The 17,604-nt window shown below is 41.9% G+C and overlaps 1 protein-coding gene and 1 non-coding gene across 2 annotated transcripts in view; both read left to right on the plus strand.

The window, feature by feature from the left end:
- The first annotated feature begins 7,643 nt into the window (after nucleotides 1–7,643).
- LOC112863016 (small Cajal body-specific RNA 20) lies at nucleotides 7,644–7,774 on the plus strand. The gene has a single exon (XR_003223856.1).
- Nucleotides 7,775–8,560: 786 nt separating this feature from the next.
- Nucleotides 8,561–17,604, plus strand: part of LOC112862131 (HLA class II histocompatibility antigen, DP beta 1 chain) — a 33,362-nt gene continuing 24,318 nt past the window's right edge. Inside the window, exon 1 of the mRNA XM_086706539.1 lies at nucleotides 8,561–16,520. The gene's annotated coding sequence lies outside the window, so the exon portion shown is untranslated. The remainder of the gene's footprint in view (nucleotides 16,521–17,604) is intronic.

Genomic DNA, 17,604 nt, shown 5'->3' on the forward strand with positions numbered 1-17,604 from the left:
CCACAATTACGGTTCCTGTCATCCCAGCTATTTCAATTTATCAAGAAGTCAACTAATTATGATGTGGAAAGCAAGAAAAATCAAAGCCATTATATTAATGTGCAACATGAATGTTCATATGGTCTTCAACTTTCTGGAGTGATCCTTTCTTAGTAATTAATTAAGTAGTTCTAACCCAGACAATTTCAGGATTTCAAGTGGTCTAGTTCTCTCCCCAGAGTTTCCTGGACAGAGAAGTGACACAAGTGTGTGCTTCCAACATGCCAGGTCCTCGGTGCCTCTTGCTCCAACCTCCTGCTCCGGGCACACTGTACCAGTCATTTTGAGGCTGCTCCCTACCATAGCTGGTCTCTTGCTGGCCATGTTTTCAGGCTCTGAACTTCTGTCATGCTGCTGGAAGCTGCTTGCTTCGCCAAGAACTTATCCCTCCCATTCCCTGACTTCTCTAAATCCCAGAACCCCAACCTCTTATGCCCTGGGAAGAAATTGAAAATTTTAAGCCCAAATCACTCTTCTTTTGTATCTGTAGATAGTTCAAAATATAAAATTAAAACTCATATGTGAAAAAAAATTAAATATAGATATAGATTTCTTTCACCATTGATTATGCTGTTAGGTGTGGGACTCATGGCTTTTATTATGTTGGGGTCATTTCCTTCTACTTCGAGTTTGTTGAGTGTTTTCACCATAAAAGAGTGTCAAAATTTTGTCAAATGCTTTTTTGCATCAATTGAAATGATCATTTGGGTTTTTTCCTCCATTCTGTTAATGTCGTATATAACATTGATTAATTTTTGTATGTTGAACCATGGTTGCATACCAAGAATAATTCCTAATTGGAGTGTAATTCTTTTCATATACTGCTGGTTCAGTTTGCTAGTATTTTGATGAGGATTTTTGCATTGATATTCATAAGGGATATTGGTCTTTAGTTTTCTTTTCTTGTAGTGCCTTTGTCTGGCTTTGGTATCAGGACAATAATAGCTTCATTGAATAAGGATGTGTTCCCTCCTTTTCAATTCTTTTTCAGTTCTTTTTTTTTTTAAACTTATTTTTACATTTATTTATTTTTGAGAGACAGAGCACAAGTGGGGAGGGGCAGAGAGAGAAGGAGACAGGATCCGAAGCAGGCTCCAGGCTCTGAGCAGTCAGCACAGAGCCCGACGCGGGGCTCAAACTCACAAACTGTGAGATCATGACCTGAGCCGAAGTCGGACGCTTAGCCGACTGAACCACCCAGGCGCCCCAAGTTCTTTTTTTTTTTTAATGTTTATTTATTTTTGAGAGACAGAGACAGAGACAGAGTGTGAGTGGGGGAGGGCAGATAGAGAGGGAGACACAGAATCTGAAGTAGGCTCCAAGCTGCCAGCACAGAGCCCGATGCTGGGCTGGAACTCACAAACTGCAAGATCATGACCTGAGCCGAAGTCAGACGCCACCCAAGCACCCTGCTCCTTTTCAATTCCTTGAGGAAGATTCATATTAGTTCTTTACAATTAAGTGGAATTCACCAGTGAAGAGCAGCTTTCCTTTGTCCAAAGGTTCTTTCTACTGACTTAACCTTACTATAGTTCTACTCAGATTTTCTATTTCTTGTTGATTCGCTTTAGCTAGGTTTTGTGTTCCTAGGTGTTTGTCCATTCCATCCAGGTTATCTAATTTTTAGTCATCCAATTGTTCATGACATTCTCTTTTAATCTTTTTTGTTTCTGTGGAATCAGTAGTAATGGTTTCTTAATCTTTTTGAAGACACAATGTTTGGTTTTATTTATTTTCAGTATATTTGTCTATTCTCTATTTTCTTTATCTCTGATTTAATCTTTATTGTTTCCTTCCATCTGCCAGCTTTGGGTTGTTTGTTCTTCTCTTGCTAGTTCCTAAGGTTGTGAAGTAGGTGATTGGTTTGAAGTCTCCCTTTTTTTTTTTATTTTTTTTAATGTTTTATTTATTTTTGAGACAGAGACAGAGCATGAGCAGGGGAGGGGCAGAGAGAGAGGGAGACACAGAATCCGAAACAGGCTCCAGGCTCTGAGCTGTCAGCACAGAGCCCGACGCGGGGCTTGAACTCACAGACCACGAGATCATGACCTGAGCCAAAGTCGGACGCTCAACCGACTGAGCCACCCAGGGGCCCCTGAAGTCTCCCTTTTTAATGTAAGTGTTTACAGATATAAATTTCCCCCTTACTGCTGTTCTTACATATGTTGCACTGTATGTTTGTGTATTAGTTTTTGTTCATCTAAGTATCTCCTAATTTCCCTTGTGATTTCTTCTTTGATCCACTAATTGTTTGCGTGTTTTAGTTAACTTCCACAAATTTGTGACTTTTCCAGTTTGCCTTCTATTGTCTCTAAATGATATTTTAAATCAATGCGTTACATTTTTAAAAATATTCTGCTGGTATTTAGGTTAAATGCTACCCGGAGGTTGTGATTATTTTCATGGATCAAGGTACATTCCACACTTTTGAAGTCAAGTCTCTCTACAGCAGCACTTGAAAAGTGAAAAGATATGTTGGGGCGCCTGGGTGGCTCAGTCAGTTAAGCAGCTGACTTTAGCTCAGGTCATGATCTCACAGTTTGTGAGTTCAAGCCCTGCATCAGGCTTTGTGCTAACAGCTCAGAGCCTGGAGTCTGCTTCAGATCTATGTCTCCCTCTCTCTGTTCCTCCCCCACCCCTCAAAAATAAATAAACATTAAAAAAATTTTTTTTAAAGAAAAGTGAAAAGATATGTTAACTTGCAAGCTAAGAGGCCTTTCTTACACCAGGCTTTAAGAAAGCTTTGCGAAATTTACTTCTACATTTCCAGCATGCAACACACACAAAAAAACAGAGGTATATTTAAGATATAATACTGGCACAGAAGAGAGAGAAGCTCACTGTGGAAAAGAGTAAGAAATAGGCAAGGCTTCCCGGAGGAGGTGACATGTGAGCCAAGACTGTGCACCAGCACAGCAGGAAGGCAGTCAGAACAGCATCATTCTCCATTTCCCCAACTCTTTCTGTCCTGCTATGTATGCCTCCTTCCGAGGCCTTTTCCCACTAGTGGGATTCTGCTTCTCCCTGGACCCGACAGGAAATATCACCTCCCCCTTCCTCCTCCAGCTGCCAGCAGAATTGATTGCTTTCTCCTTAGTATGACCATTGCTCTCTAAAGATCACTGAATCTCCTTTAGCATTGAGCCACATTTTATATATTTATGTATATGTATGCGTGTTTATTTACTTGACTTTCTTCTGTTCCCTGTGAAGGCCCTATTGTTTAAAGGTAGAAAGAACTTCAGAAATCATTGAGTTAAGTCCTCTCCTTTTTATAAGTGAGAACACCAAGGCCTAGAAAGGTGGCTAAGGTCACCTAACTCATTATTTTAAAAGATAGTTTTTAAAAATCCAGCCCTGAGGTGAGACTTTGAGAAGGATAGCTAGAAGTGTGCACATTAATATAACATGCTGTCAAAAGTTCGAAATAGCCAAGATAAAAACCAATGAATCACTAAAGTAATTAGTAAAAATGTATTGTGCACACACCAAAAATACAGTTTGCAGACCAGGAGCTCTCAGACCAGAGCATGTAAAGAGTCTCGGGGGTATATTGTTATAAAGCAGCTTCTGCCGTGAGAAAGCAGTGACTGTTTATTCTTCACAAATTGGCTACAATATGAGAATTTTCAGGGGTTCCCTCATATCAACCTTGGGACACAGTTCAAGTTTTGCTTATTATTTCCGAAAGCACAAGCCAGAAATGATCCAGGTCAAGTTAGCCTTGCAAAATAAGCTAAATTAAGCTTTGTATGATCAAACTGGTTTGTCAGTTTATAATTTTCAAGGATGGACTCCGTTCGGCTTTGATTTCCACAGGCCATCTCTCAATAAATGCAAGACAGACGCTGCGGAAGCTCAAGGAATACAAAGCAGCGCAATCTGGTCGGCACTAGGACCCCGGGGGCGCCGGGTCAGCGCTCTCCGCCGGCGGGAGGTGGCGCAGGTTTGAGGTCGGGCAGGAGCTGGGAGTCAGGGGTGGGGGGAGGCGGGAGGACGGGGAACGGCGGTCCTGACCGCCCTGGTCCGCCCCGGGGGGTCGTCGGGTTTTCGGGGAGTGGGGGCCGGGCGCCCGCAGCTCTGCGCCTCTGCTGCTCGCAGCGCACTTCCTGTCGCGGGGACGCCGATGGCGCCGGCCGTCTCCCGGGGCGCGGCGTCTGGACGGGCAGGTCGTAGCCGGGAGGAGAGGGCGCGCTTCCGCGGGGAACCGGGGAAGGACACGCCGGTGACAGAGCTGGTGCTGCTGAGAGGCCCGGAACGGGGCGAAGCGGGTCCCCGCGCGGACGCGGGCCGAGGGGCGGGGCGTGCAGACAGTGTGTGCAGGAGCGTACGGGCTCCCTCGGGCTGTTGCCGGTGGCGGGAAGGGGGCTTTGGGGCTGCGGTTGAGGGACAGGGAGCCAGGTCTGGAACGCGAGGGCAGGGCCAGGAGGGGCTGGGCAGGAAACAAGAGAAAGCGAGGTCCTCGGGCCTCGCAGACCTGCACCTGGCTGGCCGTGGGGGCGAGAGGAACAGAGGAGGCAGGGGGTGCAGGCGTGGCCTGTGGGACTGGCAGGTGCTGACCCGGCCTCCCAAGCGCAGCACCGCCTCCAGGCGCAGTAGGAAGAAACGCTGGTGGGGAAAGACCTTTGGGTCTGAGACGCTTGAGGGACGCAGGTAAAGAGTTACTATAAAATAGGGTCTGGAGCCGATGAGAAGGCTCTGGCTTTCGTGAGATCATCGAGGAGAACGGATCCTGGGAGAGGAGAGCAAAGGACTGACCCTCAGAAACCTAGACAGTTGTGATGTTGGCTAACAGACAAAAGCCTGGGAAGGAAACCAGAAAATGAAGAGCAGGTATTAGGAGAGTCGGACAGAGAAGTGTGCCAGAAGCTGAGGTCGAGAGGGTGACTAAACCAATGGGAACAATGACTTGAGAAGATGAAGTGAAGACAGGTTGAAATGTGAGTTGGGAAATCAGGGAGACTTGGGGAGAGCAGGCTGGCTACAGCACCGGGAGCAGGAGCTGCGAAGTAAGGCGGGTGAGTGTGGAGCCTAAGATCTATGGGGGCTGAGATGGCATTTTAGTTGTCTTTGATTTCCCATCGCTGGGCATAGAGTAGCGTTGGGGCTCAATGGTGCTGTTCTTTAAGGAATCAGTATACAGAGAAGAGAGCTGAGCTTCTTTCTGGCAACTTGTGCAGAGGAAGAGACCAGAGAGAATAGCATTGAGGAGTGGAGGAGTGAGCTGTGAACAAAAACAAGGACTCTTGTCACAGAGACAAAGGAAAGGATGAAGGGTGAGAGAAGGGACTGGTTGTGGGTGTCCCCAGCTTTTGTTTCTTCTTGGGAAAGTGGAAGACAAGGTCATCTGCTAAGAATGAGATGGTGGACAAATCGGGTGGGAATTAAGACAGTGACATCTTTTTTTTTTAGTTTTAGTTTTTTTTTTGTTTTTTTTTTAACTTTTGAGAGACAGAGCCCCCTGGGCGAGGGGCAGAGCGAGAGAGAGGGAAACACGGAATCTGAAGCAGGCCCCAGGTTCTGTGCTGTCAGCACAGAGCCCAATGCGGGGCTTGAACTCATTGACGGTAACATCATGACCAGAGCTGAAGTCGGACACTTAACCAACTGAGCCACTCAGGTGCCCCAAGAGAGTGACATCTTTTAAAACTCAAGTTGTTGGGGTGCCTGGGTGGCTCAGTTGGTTAAGCGGCCGACTTTGGCTCGGGTCATGATCTCGGCTCATGACTTCGAGCCCCGCGTCAGGCTCTGTGCTGACAGCTCAGAGCCTGGAGCCTGCTTCTGTTTCTGTGTCTCCCTCTGTCTCTGCCCCTCCCCCATTCGCGCTCTGTCTCTCTCTGCCTTTCAGAAATGAATAAATGTTTAAAAAATAATAATAATAATAAAATAAATAAATAAATAAAACTCAAGTTGCTGGAGCACCTGGATGGCTCAGTAGGTTGAGCCTCCGACTTCGGCTCGGGTCATGACCTTGCGGTTCGTGAGTTCAAACCCCACATCAGGCTCACTGCTGTCAGCCTGTAGCCTGTCAGCGCAGAGCCCACTTCAGATCCTCTGTCCCCCTCTCCCTGCCCCTCCCCAGCTTGCACGCTCCCAAAAAGGAAATAAATAAATTTTTAAAAAGGCAAGTTGCCGAGTTAATTAGGTGGGAGAAATGCCCAAAGACAAGTAATAGGAATGGTAAATTATTGAGGGCCTCGTACAGACTTTGTAGGGTTGCAGATCTGCTGAATGGCATCATTTTCTCTAGCAATGATCAGCTGCCAGATAGCAGAGAGTGCTGGATGCCAGCCTAAGGAGTTTGGGTTTATCTTCAAAGGGCCCCGAGCCCTGCTCACCAGAATCTCCTAGAAATCTTCCCTAAAGCACAGATTCCCCAGACTCTCTGCCCAGAGACCCAGATTCAGTGGATGGTGAGGTCTGGAAATCTGTATTTTTAATTAGCTCTCTACTGACTCCCATGTAGCCAATTAAGTGATGGCAGACCCTGAAGATTTTTTTTTTTCAGTTTTATTGAGGTATAATTGACAAATAGGAATTATATATATTTAAGGTGTTCAACTTGATGTTTTGATGTATGTATGCATTGTGAAATGATCGCTACAATCAAGCTAATTAACATATTCATCACCTCAGGTGGTAGCCATTGTCTTTCTGTGTATGCATACGCACGTGTGTGTGTGTGTGTGTGTGTGTGTGTGTGTGTGTTGAGAACTTGAGATCTACCCTCAACAAATTTCAAGTATGCAATACGGTATTGTTAACTGCAGTCACCATGCTGTACATAAGATCTCCAGAACCTATTCATCTCGGATAACTGAAAATGTATACCCTTTGACCAATATCTCCCCGTTTCCACCTCCCCTTAGCCCCTAATTACCACCATTCTTCTCTCTGCCTCCATGAATTTCACTTAGATCCCACATGTAGTATTTGTCTTTCGGTGTCTGCCTTATTTCACTTAGCATAGTGTTAGCCATATAGCTAATTTAGCATGTGTATTATGCATAATAATATATATATACAATATATGTATTCCTACATACATACAATAGATATATGCTCAGAAGTGAGGTTATTAGATCATATGGTAGTTCTATTTTTAATTTTTTGAGGACACTCCGTACTGTTTTCCATAATGGCTGTATCAATTTCCACTTCCACTACCAGTGTACAAGAACTGCCTTTTGTCCACATCCTCGGCAACACGTATCTTTTGTCTTTTGATAATGGCCCTTCTAACAGGTATGAGATATCTCTTCTCGTTGTGAAGGAGCTTTCCCCCGATGTTTTCTTCTGGGATTTTATGGTTTCAAGCCTATGTTTAAGTCTCTAATACATTTTGAGCTGATTTGCATATATGGTGTGAGACAAGGGCCCAGTTTCATTTTTCTGCATATACGTACCCAATTTTCCCTACAATATTTATTGAAGAGACTCTCCTTTCCCCATTGCATGTTTTTGAAACTCCTCTTGAAGACCAATTGACCATAGATGCACTGATTTATTTCTGGGCCCTCTATTCTGTTCCATTTGCCTATATGTCGGTTTTTATACCAGTACCATACTGTTTTTGATTACTTTGTAATATATTTTGACATGAGGGCCTCTCTCCCACGGGGCTGCGGGGGGCCCCTTTTCTCCTCGGCCAGGTCTGGAGGGCAAGATCAGCCCTTGAAGATCATTGTCAGGACTGCCACAAGCTGGCAGCCTTGTTTTCCTGCCTCAGACATCTGTGGTTGCTGGGAGCCCTCACTTGGTCTATACCAGGCATGCCAACCCCATAGCCAGACTAGGGTCTGAAGTGGCAACACTGGTCATGGGGCCTACAGCTCTCCTCAGATAGTGCTAGGTTCTCATGGGCTGAACCTGGCCTGTGTTGCCCCAAAAGTAGCTTGGCCCCTTGTCTGCTCCATAGGCAACACCTAACAAACACCTAAACAGGTAGTGATCTACAACAAAGATCCCTGTGAGGGAGTGGGGCCTCTCACCTCCTGCTCTCCTACTAAACAACTGCTTTGGCCTCAGGGGATATTACTGGGAGAGGAGAGGGTGCCCACAAGTGAGGACTTCTGTTGTAGAAGGGGCATCTGAGGCCACCTAACTCAGAGAGGATCACCATTTTTCCCTATGTGGATTAGCTTGGGTGCCAGCCAGGCCACTCCATCCACCCACTCAGAGCTGTGTCTCCTGCCATAGGGTCCTGTACAGGATTGTGAGAAGCGGGGTGGTGAGGAAGAGCCCTGAGTGAGTGCTGGAGAATAAGGAGCAACACAAGCGTCAGGGCAAGGAGGTCAGACCTGGCACTCAGTACACCGGCCATAAGCACGAGCCCCACTTGTAAGCAGTTACCTCTATCTAATCGGACAGCTCGGGCTCCACACAGTTGCAAGTGGGAAGTTTTGTGTGTTGAAGTGCCTACTTCATCAACTGCAAAATAATGTTTTAGAAAAGTTTTCAAGCTCTAACAGTTTTTCTGCACTAACGAAAGTTCTGAAAACATCTTACTGTGTTCTAAAAGCAATAAGCCACTTTCTGTGGAAAAAAAATTAGGAAATGTGATGCCTCCAGATTTGTTCTTGCTCAGATTTGTTTTGGCTCTTTCGGGTCTTCTGTGTTTCCTGTGATTAAGATTATTTTTTTTTATTTCTATAAAGAATTCCATTGGGATTTTGACAGGAATTGCATTGAATCTGTAAATCACCTTGAGCAGTGTGGACATTTTAACAATATCCTTCCAGTCCATGAGTACTGAGGTCTTTTCATTTATTTGTGTCTATTTGGATTTCCTTCACCAATGTTTTATAATTTTTGGTGTACAAATTTTTCATCTTTTTGGTTAAGTTTATTCCTAGGTATTTTAGTTTTCTTTTGTTGCCATGTGATTGTTTCCTTAATTTTCTTTTCAGATAGTTCTTGTTAGTATATACAAACACCACTGATTTTCATATGTTGATTTTGTGTCCTGGAACTTTACTAGATTTGTTTATTAGTTCTAACAGTTTTGTTGTTGTTTAATCCTTGGAGTTTTCTACATATATAATCATGTCATCTACAAACAAAGATAAATTCAGTTCTTCCTTTCTGTTTTGGATGCCTTTCATTTCTTTTTCTTGTCTAATTGCTCTGGCTAGGATTTCCAGTACTATGTTGAAGAGAAGTGGCAAGAGTGGGCATTGTTTCCTTATACCAGATCTTAAAAGATTTCAGGGGTTCCTCATTGATTATGGGGTAGGTTGTGGGCTTTTAATATATGGCCTTTTTTGTGTTGAGGTAAGTTCCTCTACCTTTATTTTGTTGATAGCGTTTATCCCAAATGGATGTTGTCAAATGCTTTTTCTGTGTCTATTCATCTATCATGCGATAATTGTGTTTATCTTTCATTCTTTTTTTAATGTTTATCTTTGAGAGAGAGAGACAGAAAGAGTGTGCGCGAGGGAGGGGCAGAGAGAGAGGAAGACACAGAATCTGAAGCAGGCTCCAGGCTCTGAGCTGTCAGCACAGAGCCCAACACGGACTGTGAGATCATGACCTGAGCCAAAGTCAGATGCTTAACCAACTGAGCCACCCAGGCACCCCTCTTTCATTCTGTTAATATGGTGTGTCACATTGATTGATTTGCCAATATTGAACCATCTTTTCATCCCACAGATAAATCCCACTTGCTTATGGTGCATAATCCTTTTAATGTGCTGTTGAATTGGTTTACTAATATTCTATTGAGAATTTTAACATCTGTGTTCATTAGGGATACTGGCCTGTGGTTTTCTTTTCTTGCATTGTCTTCATCTGAATTTGGTATCAGGGTGATGCTGGGCTCATAAGTGGTTTGGAAATGTTCCCTCCTCTATTTTTTGGAAGAGCTTTAGAAGGATTGGTACTAATTCTTCTTTGAGTGTTTGATAAAATTCACCCGTGAAGCCATCTGGTCCCAGGCTTTTCTTTCTTGGGAGGTTTTTAATTATTCCTTCAGTTTTCTAATTTGTTATTGGTCTTTTCAAGCTTTATTTCTTCTGGATTCTATCTTGTTATTATCTAGGAGCTTTTCCATTTCTTCCAGCCTACCCGATTTTTTGGGCATATAATTGTTCATAAAGTTCCCTATGATCTTGTTTATTTCTATGGCATCCATTTAATGTTTCCTCTTTCACTTCTGATTTTATTTATTTGTCTTTTGTCTTCTTTCTTAGTCTACTAAGAGCTTATCAGTTTTTTTAATCTTTTCAGAAAACCAACTCTCAGTTTTGTTGATACCATCTATTCTTCTGTTCTCTATTTGGTTTGTTTCTGCTCTAATCTTTCTTTCTTTCTTTCTGCTAACTTGGAGTTTAGTTTGTTTTTTTCTAGTTCCTTGAGGTGTAAACTTAGGTTGTTTACTTGAGATCTTACTTCTCCTTTTTTTCTTTTTTCTTTTTCTTTTTTCACTAAAAATTTCCTTCTTAGTACTACTTTTGCTGCATCCCATAAGTTTTAGTATGTTGTGTTTTTATTTTCCTTTTCTCAAGATATTTTTTTTAAATTCCCTTTGGCCAACTGTTGAAGAATATGGTCTTTAATTTCCACATATTTGTGAATGTTCCCATTTTCTCACTGTTACTGAGTTCTAATTTCATTCCATCATGATTGCAAAAGATACTTGATATGATTTTGATCTTCTTAAATCTGTTAAAACTTATTTTTTGACCTAATATGTGGTTTATCCTGGAGAATGTTTTGTGTATGCTTGAGAAGAATATATATTCTTATGCTGTTGGGTGGAAAATACTGTGTGTATGTTTTAAGTCCATTTATTCTATAGTGTTGTTTAACTCCACTGTTTATTTATTGATTTTCTGTCTGGAAGTTCCACCCATTGAAAATGTATTGAAGTCTCCTACTATTATTGTATTGCCATCAATTTCTCCTTTCAGATCTGTCAGTATTTGTTATATATACTTAGGTGCTCTGATGTTGGGTGCATTTATATTCACATATCTTCCTATTGAACTGGCCCTTTTATCTTAATGTAATGACCTTCTTTGTCTCTAAAGACAGTTTTTTACTTAAAGTCTATTTTGTCTGATATATTTATGGCCATCCTTATTTTCTTTTGGTTATTATTTGCACAGAATATCTTCTTTTCATTCCTTCATTTCAGCTTATGTGTGTCTTTAAATCTAGAGTAAGTTTTTTATAGACAGTATATAGTTGGATCTTGGATTTTTTATGTATGTCTTTTCATTGGGGACTTAAGTGATTTGCATTTACAGTAACTTTTGATTGGGAAGGATTTTTTTTTTTTTTTTTGAGAGAGACAGAGACAGCACATGTGGGGGAGTGCAAGAGAGAGAATACCAACTGCAGCAGAGAGAGAGGGTAAGCGAGAGAATACCAAGTGCAGGGCTCAAACCCACTAACTGTGAGATCATGACGTGAACCAAAACTAAGAGTCTGATGCTTAACTGACTGAGCCACCCAGGCACCCCAGGAAGGATTTAAATATTGCCATTTTGTTAACTGTTTTCTGTTCATCTTATAGTTCTTTGTTCCTCTTTTTCTTTGTCTTTTGTGTTCATTTTTTTAATATACTATTGATTGGTTTTAATTCTTTTCTCTTTTGTGTGGCTTCTGTAGGTATTCTCTTTGTAGTTACAATGGGCTTATACAAAATATCTTCTAGTTATAACACTCTGTTTTAAGCTGTTTTAAGGTGACAACTCATCTTCACTTGCATACAAGTACTCTACACTTTTACCTCTCCCCTTACCTCCACATTACATGTTATTGATGTCACAATTTACATCTATTTATGTTTTATATCCATTAATATGATTTTAGTTATAGTTATGTACAATGCTTTTGTCTCTTAACTTTTATACTAGAATTAAAAGTGATTTGCTCACCACTGTTACATATTTACCAATGTTACACCTTTACCAATGTGTTTCATACTTTATTAAGTTATCATTTTGCTGTTAGCATCCTTTCATTTCACCTCCTTCTAACATTTTTTATAAGGCAGATCTAGTGATGAACTCCCTCAGCATTTGTTTATCTGAGAAAGTCTTTATCTTCCCTAAGTTTTTGAAGGACAGTTTTTCTGGATTTGGCATTCTTGGTTGGCAGGGTTTGTTTTCTTTCAGCACTTTAAATATCTCATCCAACTCTTTTTGGCCTGCAATGTTTCTTCTGAAAAACCTACTGATAATTTCATTGAAGTCACTTTTTTCCTGCTGCTTTCCAAATTCTCTCTTTGTATTTGACTTGGATAATTTAATTATAATGGGCCTCAGTGTGGGTTTCTTTGGGTTCATCTTTAATATTCTTTAGGCTTCTTGGATCTGAATGCCTATTTCCTTCCCCAGATTGAAATTTTCAGCAATTATTTCTTTGAATAAACTTTCTGCCTCTCTCTTTCTCTCCCTCTCTCTCTCTCTCCCTTTCTCCCTTTCCTCCTCTTCTTCTTCTTCTTCTTCTTCTTCTTCTTCTTCTTCTTCTCTTTGTCTTCATCTTCATCTTTGTCTTCTCCTCCTCCTCCTCCTCATCCTTCTCCTCCTCCTCCTCTCCCCTCCTCCTCTTCCTCCATCTTATTCCTCTGGGATTTCCATAATGTGTGTATTGGTACATTTGATGACGTCTAAAGTCCCTTAAACTATCTTCACTCTTTTCATTACTTTTTCTTTTGACTCCTCTGACTAGATGATTTCCACTGACCTATTTTCAAGTTCATTGATCCTTTATTCTACTTGATCTAGTCTCCTATTGAACACCACTATTGAATTTTTCAGTTCAGTTATTGTATTCTTTAGCTCTATGATTTGTATTTGGTACTTACCATTTTTTCTTTGCTGAAATTCTCACTTTGTTCATGCATTGCTCTCAACTTCAGTGAGCATCTTAATGACCAGGAAGGTCATTTGATTTTCTCCTTTTATTTTAATGTAATGAGGATCTTGAAAACCAGGTAATACTCCTGCTTTGTAGGAAGTGGGTTGCAGAAAGTCCTTTCATTGCATTGTGACTCTGAGGTACCTACTGGGAAAAGGGTCTTCAATTTCATCCCTTCAGTGAGTGTGGAAAATGAGTGTGACTTTGTTCCATTGATGAAGGAAGCCCAGAAAAATCTTATTTTTCATCAGGCTAAGACCCTATCTGTCACCAAATTTTTCTTTCCTGATACTTAGAGGAAGAGAGATCAGCAACCTGAGATAACTTTTCTTCTTACCTCCATAGGATTCCTGATCTGACCCAAAGACCTGTATGCCCTGGAACAAGTATTTTTCTAAGTTTCCTCAGTCCCAGAGGCTGGTTCTTGGACAGACCTCAGCCTCCCAAGAGGATGAAACTAGTTTCTACAGTTGTTCTCTTTAATTCCATGCACACTTTCTCCCAGGGGGGCCCTATCCAAGTTCCCTTTTTATAGTTCCATAGGTAATAAAAAGCCAGTGTTATTGTCTGTTTTCTCTTAAGAATATGCGCACCAAATCATCTCTGCCATTGCTTTTTTTGAGGATATTGGTAAGCAGTAGGAGTTAATGAAGAAGTTCATTATTGTGTATACATAAGGCAAGAAGGAAAACATGGAAAGGGGATATCCTAACTATTGGGAAAGGCGACAAATTGGACATGGACCACCTCTGAATTCACACTCTATCTTTGCACTGTCCCATATTTATGTTTTCTACCTTCATCCCTGTAGATCTGAGACCATCCTTAGTTATTCAAGGGTGAGCCCACAGTGAATTTTGTGTTATACAACCTATACTCATGCAGCACTGATTCAACATGATTGCCAAAAGCATATTTTACCATTACCATTCAGAAATCAAATTAAAATCAGAATTTTAAATTAGAAATATAATGTAATAAACTTAAGCCCTTTTCTTTGCATACCGTAATAAATAGTCCTTGACCAAACAAGGCTTAGCCTCTTTAATGCAACAACTTATCAAAGATACAGATTTATCCTTTAAATAAGTCTGTAATCATCAGATCGCCTAGGCCTCCTGTCCTAGTAATTCACGCGTGTTAAAATGCTCAAACCAATAGACGCAGTTCTCTTTTTTAAACATAGACCTCCTTTTACAATCCAAAATGATTATGGGTTTTCTGTTTCATATGAAATTATCCTGAAGGTCAAGATAGGGTCTAAGTGTTCCTTCTTGCCTCAAATATGGAGTATTACCTCCTGAGGCACATACTGAGCTCTCAGAAGATCTCGGACACACCAAGGTGGAACCTCCTCTCTCCCTGGCTCCTTACAAGGGTCTCCGGCATCTTGTTAGCCCCCAGGCCCCTGCCCCCTCTCAGTTCCCACTGCCTGTTCCTCTCACGCTGCTCCCTTCCCATCATGCCCTGCATGGGACCAGCTTCTCCCATTTCTAAGAGAGGTGGAGGCTGAAAGTGCAGACCTGCGTGTTACTGACCCCGGAGTGCTTGCTGGGGTCTGTAGAAAGGATGGGATCATTCAGTGAGGAAGCCCAGGAAGACGGCCCCGGGCATGGTGAACCAACCGCGACTCCTATAACCCGTTATGTGAGTGCATTGCTTCGTTTAATCCTCATAACTCAGGGATAAGGACACGGTTTTTCTTTTCCTTATCTACTCCAGGTGTATCTGCAGTGGCCACTGTGATCCAGACAGCAAGGAGAAAATGAGGCAGGGCAGGGCAGGGCAGGGCGGAGCTCTGAATCCAGGTCTTATTTCCCTATCTGGTGGAGGGAGAGGAGGCAGAAGTGAAATAAATGGCTCAATGGGGCTCAGCCGACCAGAAAACACCAGCAGGGACATCCCGGTGTCTGGGACAGAGGCTAGAACTGACATGCCCCAGAAAGTCCCAACCTGTGTGGGGTTCAGGGATAAGAGGAAGAAAACCAAAATGGAGACATCATAATCACTTTCCTGGGATCAATGGAAATATCTTTGAAATTGATCCTTGAGCATTTTTTATTTGTAGTGACTTCTGTGAATGGATAATTTTCTTCATAATTTCGTGTTGATTTTTTGTATCATATAGGAATTCACTGATTGTTATTAAGTAGATATATTTTACCCTTTCATTCCTTTGATATTTTTGGAAGTCTGATAATAATTTGATGGTTCCAGATATGTAATCAGAATGCAAAAATATTAATTATTTTACTCCTAATTATTACTATTTTTATTTCTTCTTGAAATTTTTATCTTCTTTATATGAGATTTCTCTGATACTTTACCACTCTGTAAAATTAACTCTCTGCTTTGTAAAGTCTTTTTCTTTTATAAATTTGTCATTTTCTTGGGGCGCCTGGTGGCTCAGTCCATTAAGCATCTGACTCTTGGTCTTGGTTTCAGCTCAGGTCATGCTCTCACAGTTTGTGAGTTTGAGTCCATCAGGCTCTGGGCTAACAGCACAGAACCCACTTCAGATCCTCTGTCTCCTTCTCTCTGAGCCTCCCCTACTCGTGCTCTCCCTCTCTCTCTTTCTCTCTCTCTCTCTCTCTTTCTCTCAAAAAATAAATAAACCTTAAAGAAATTGTCATATTTTTATAAATTTGTGTAGAACTATAGTAAACGCCTCCGGTACTTAATAACAAAATGATAGAACTTATATTGTTAAAATTGTTTTGTATTTACTCAACTATTTCTGTTTTGAATTAGCCTTACACTATAATAATGAACATTTTTTGATTCCTTACTATGTGCAAGGCTCTGTTTCAAGAGATTCACAAATACTGAATATTATCCCAGTTAGATTTCCCAATAAACCAATGACATAGGCTCCATAATAATCTCCATTCTACATGAGAGGAAACTAGTCACAATGGGTTAAAAAAAAAAATGAGGAACACATATCAGGAACCACATATAAATTTGTTTGTAGGGGATCATTTGGTGTTTAAAACTTCACTACCACCCCCCAAAAATATTGAAATGCAAAGAAAAGATGAACCCTGGGGTTTAACAGTAGGGAGTCCAATCCCTCTAGATCTTCAACACATTGTTTAAGATTTGCTCCATCCCAAAACACATCCAGGCAAGGGGGATGGTGTTCACCATGAAGGGGGAATGACATTCCTTGGGATCTGTTCCTAGGAAGAAAATATATAAAACAATCAAGCCTTATGACTCAGCCAGTTGCTCAAAATGAGAATCTCTCTCCTTATGTTGTCTTCAGTGAATCTTACACCGTAAAGAATCATGTGCTTTACCGCAAACTTCTGTCTGGTGAGTGACAATTCCTGCTTATTGGTTCCTTTTTCAGAATCTGACCACAGCCAGGCAATACAGAAGGCTGCCCAGGCTCATCATCTCTAATATTTTAATATAGCATATGCTATATTAATATATTTTAGGAGTGAGGCTTATTGAGTGAGAGCTGCTCTGACTGCAAGCCTCTCAGCCCCTGTCCTTTCCCAGGCTCCAGGATAGCGGTCCTGAGGATCACTGGGGCCCCAGGGATGGCAACTTGATGTCCTTGGTGATGCTGAGCTCCCCTTTGGTTCAGAGCAGAAACACCCCAGGTAAGTGCAGAGCTGCATTCTTGGAGAACCTGCCTCAGGGAAATGGCCTTGGGGGGCCTTCAATGTGGGCCCACTCCCTGAGAAAGGCTTTGGGGCTCTGATACCATGCAATGGCTGCTAGTCTCACCAGAGAGAGGAGGAAATCAGGGCATGAGTGTATGATACCTGGTGGTCTGGAGTGATTTTGAAGGGACAAGTGTCTCACAGAGGGGTCATCAAAATGGTATTTCAAAATCTATCAAAGATCAGAAAGGGGAAATTATGGTTAGTCTGAATTGTTCAAGATCTGAAGATCACTCGATAGAATCAGTGCACCAGGTAGAGGCCCCTTCCACAGAACCAGGCAGGAACCCTCATTCCATGACCAGTGATGGCCAGAGCAGCAGAGGAGGATGATGAGGACAAGCTTTGGTTAAGCCCATAGGATACATGCTGCAACTGTCATCTCTGCATCTTCCCCCCCTCCACCCCTACACCTTGTCCAGAACTCCCACATCCAGCACAGTAGGACAGGGCCAGAGAGGAAGCGAGAAACAGGAAGTGGCATCCTTCTTAAGATGCCCCTTATGCATAATTTAATATTATAACTTCTAGGTTTCTGTATCAAATCCTCATAGCACCTCTGAATTTCTAGTTCCAATTCACCACCAAGAATAGAATGGTGAAACAGTTTATGTTAAAATTCTCCAACTGAAACACATACTCATCCATATTCCCATATTTTGCTCCAGGCCCACGGACCCAGTAGACGATACAATTAAGATGACCTTAATTGACAATTGGGACTTGAACATCAGTAAACTGGCTAACAAACTGGGATCTAAAGTAAAGCCTGACAGGATGGGGCAGGTGTATCAGAGGACTAATGAGTACAGCATGATTTGGTATAAAAGAACATTGAGTCACAAAGAGCTTAACAACCTTATTATAGGAAACTCCTGCAAAACAGTGTGTCTACTGAAAGATGGGTCTTTTCTGATGCCTAGAGGAAGACAGGAGTGCTGAAGGTCAGAGTCCAGAAATGGTCAGAATTCTGGGTGAAATAAAAGGGAGGTGATCAAAGGAGGTTAGCATCAGGATGGAC

This window comes from Puma concolor, chromosome B2 (assembly GCF_028749965.1).
Source record: "Puma concolor isolate L17-30 chromosome B2, mPumCon1.1.hap2, whole genome shotgun sequence".
NCBI classification, from domain to species: Eukaryota; Metazoa; Chordata; class Mammalia; order Carnivora; family Felidae; genus Puma; species Puma concolor.